Raw genomic sequence first — 3701 nt, 5'->3', positions numbered from 1 at the left:
AAGGGTTGCTATGAGTGAGGTCTGACTTGATGGTAAATAACAACAACAACATCTCTGCAGAAGTAGATTGCCCGAAATTCCTTCTGAGGAGTGGCTGGTGGGTTTGAACTGCCAGCCTTCTGGTTAGCAGGCACATGCCTTAGGTACTACACCACCAGAGCTGCCGGTCTTTCTCATGGAAGGTCAAAATTCTGCCACTGAACCACTAATGCCTCAAGTACATAATAAGTGACAAGCCAATATCAATATATTTCTGTGACTCATCCAACAGGTCTAGGTTTCTTTCTGCACATACAGCCCTGTCTCAGGCACCACTCTCTGCGTAGGCCCAGGCTGAGACCTGAGGCTTTCACAAACAAAGCCCAACATTGCAAGGAGCTCACAAAGAGCAAGTGTCTTTCCATCTTTAACTGGAATATTCTCAGCAAAGTAATGGCTCTTTCTGTCAGAATAAGACTGCAATGCCCCAGGAAGGCAAATAAACATACTTCATAACTGAGGTGAATAACAAAGGTCAGCTCGAGAGTCATGGAAAATTCTGTGGTGAAACACACAGCCATTGATGATTGTTTCACAAGTAACCAGCATGATGGAGTAAGACCTGAACTTGCACCAACACTCTTCACTCATGCGTTGAGCTATTGGTGGGGTGGAGCAAAGTCACTTCAATTAACTTCCTGATTGACAGTTTCCTCCTCTGTTAAATGGAGTTATGGATTGTTATGTCCCCCAAAAGGTACAAAGAAGCTATAATGCATTTGGTTGCTAACGTAAAGATCAGTGGTTCAATCCCACCAGCTATTCCATGAAAGAAAGATGAGGCAGTCTGCTTCTATAAAGATTTACAGACTTGGAAACCCAATGAGGGTTGCTATGAGTTGAAATCGACTATATGGCAGTGAACTTGTTTTTGAGTTAAAAGGTATGTTGAAGTCCTAACCCCTGGTACCTTGTGAACATGACCATGTTTGGAAAAAAAGGTCTTTGATGATCTTATCAGTGAAGCTGACATGAGGTCATACTGTTGTTGTTGTTGTTGTGTGCCATCGAGTCGGACCCTACTCATAGCAACCCCTCCTTGGGTTTCCGAGGCAGTATCACTATGGAAGTAGATTGCCCCATCTTCCTTCCGAGGAGTGGCTGGGGGGTTTGAACTGCCAGCCTTCTGGTTAGCAGTCAAGTGCCTTAGCCACTATGCTACCAGAGGTAATACTGGGTGGGTCCTAATCTTGAGTCATGTCCTTATAAAAGAAGGGAAGAGACACAGGAAAGATACCATGTGACCTTGTAGCTGCAAGCAAGCAACACCAGAGCTAACTCCCATCAGCTAGGCAAGAGGCCTGCAACAGATGCTTCAAAGCCTCAGAATAAATCAACATGTCCAACACCCTGAACTAGGATGCTCCCCATCCAGAACCATGAGACAAATTTCTGTTGTTTAAAGCCCATTCCTCCTCATGATAGTTTGTTATGGCAGCCCTAGGAAGCACATACAAATGGCGATAAAATTTTGTGCACAATTAGTGAGAGTGTATCAGGAAGGGTTCAGCCATTGCAGAGTGAGATCTGGCAGTATTGTTGAAATTATCATTGCATACACCCCATAGTTTAGTAATATAATTCCTGAGTACAGACCAAGGGGAATTGCACCCCAGTGTGTGAGGGTCAGGTTCAAGGGTGTGGACTGTAGTATTGTTTGTGGAAACAGAAAAGTAGAGATAGCCAGCTTGTCTGTCACTAAGGGAATGGATGAGTGAAAGAGTGAGGATGTCAACAGTGGAAAACCAGGCCATAGCTGGAAGCGATGAAGGACAGCAGTGATTCTCAAAATGTGGTTCCCAGACCAGCAGTAACAGCGTTACCTGGGGTATTAGATTCCTAGAGCTACCACAGCAAAACACCACAAACTGGATTGCTTATAAGAAGAGAAATTGATTGGCTTACAGTTGTGGAAGCTAGGAGTCAGAATTTGGGGTGTAGAAGGGCTATGGTCCCTCCATAATCCCTAAGGAAAATCCTTTCTTGTCTCTCTCATCTTTTAGCTGTTGTTGTTGTTAGGTGCTGTTGAGTTGCCTCTGACTCATAGCAACCCTATGCGCAGCAGAATGAAACACTGCTGGACCCTGTGCCAGCCCATGATCCTTGCAATACCTGAGCCCATCTTTGCAGCCACTGTGTCAATCCATCTCATTGAGGACCTTCCCCTTTTTCACTGACCCTTCACTTTACCAAGCATGATACCATTCTCCAGGGAATGGTCCCTTCTTACATGACCAAAGCCAGCTTCTAGCAGCCACAGACATTCCTGGGCTTGAGGACACATCTTCACAAGGCTGTCCTTTCCCTGTCTGTCTCTCTGTGTCTCTTCTCCTCTTTTAGGAGGACACCACCCAGACTGGAGTGGGATCCACTCTACTCCAATATGACCTCATGCTATTTTAACTGAGAACACCTTCAGAGACCCAATTTCCAATTTCAGGTTCACAGGTCCCAGGGTTTGAGACTTCAGCATGTCTTTTAGGGGGCACACATTCAGTCCATAACACTTAATAACTGTTAGAAATGCAAATGGCCAACCTTACTCTAGTTCTTCTGAATCAGAAGATGTGGGAGTGGGACCCAGCAATCTGTGTTTTACAAGCCCTCCAGGGAACTCGGATGTATACCTAAGGTTGAGAACCACTGAAGGAGAGGTGAATACAAATAGACGTTAAAATGTACCCGTTGCTGTCAAGTCACCTCTCAGTCATGACAGACTCATGTGTGGCAGAGTAGAACTTTCTCTATAGGGTTTTCAATGGCTGATTGTTTTGGATGTAGATAGCCTGTCCTTTCATCTGAGGTCCCTCAGGTGAGCTTCAACCATCAATCTTCTGGTTAGCCAGCAAGCATGTCAACCATTTGCACCACACAGAACTCCCACTAAAACAGAATTTCAAGTAAAAAATTAAGAAAGAGGATGATATTTCTAGCCCACTACTATTTATTTAAAATAAGAGGATGTACGTATAAAACAACAACAACAAAACATTTGATGATAGAAACTCCTATTTGAATGAGTTTCCTCCATGTGGAGAAGGGAAATGGGAGACAGATGAGAAATAAAGGGAAGAAAAAAAAGAAGAAGAAGATTCAATAGTGTGTAAACTAATGTTGATATTATATCATGATCTGAGGAGTGGGTTTAATTCAACTTTCTGCACCTGGAAATCTGTAGAAACAAATTAACAAAGTGTGATGACAATAGTAACAGCAAGCCCAGTGTTGATCAAGGGCTTCCCTTGTGCCATACTTAAGTCTCACTCCTTTACCTGCATTAAGTCATTGAATTCCCCCAATAATCCCATGGCACACCTGCTCATATCATTTGTATTCAGAGATGAGGAAACCGAAGCATGGAAAAATTGTAGAACCTGCCTGAGGTAACTTGGTTCCTAAGGGGTAGAACTGCCTCTCAAATCCTAGGCAACTTGCAGGTCTAGCTTAGTGGTTCTTAACTGATTTTGTCCCCAGGAGACATTTGACATTATCTAGAGATATGTTTCCTTGTTATTCATAAGGTTTTCCCTGGTCAATTCTTTGAGAAGTGGGCGGCCTCTTCCTTCTTCCTAGTCTGTCTCAGTCTATAAACTGGGCTGTTACCTATGGCCCAGGTGCATCTCGCTGGGTTTTAAACACCAGAGGCTCAGCCTCAAAACTCA

Source organism: Orycteropus afer, unplaced genomic scaffold, assembly GCF_000298275.1.
Source record: "Orycteropus afer afer isolate SDZICR_OR568_19922 unplaced genomic scaffold, OryAfe1.0 scaffold00224, whole genome shotgun sequence".
Lineage (NCBI taxonomy): Eukaryota > Metazoa > Chordata > Mammalia > Tubulidentata > Orycteropodidae > Orycteropus > Orycteropus afer.
The sequence above is the reverse complement of the archived record's forward strand: the minus strand, read 5'-3'. Positions refer to the sequence as shown.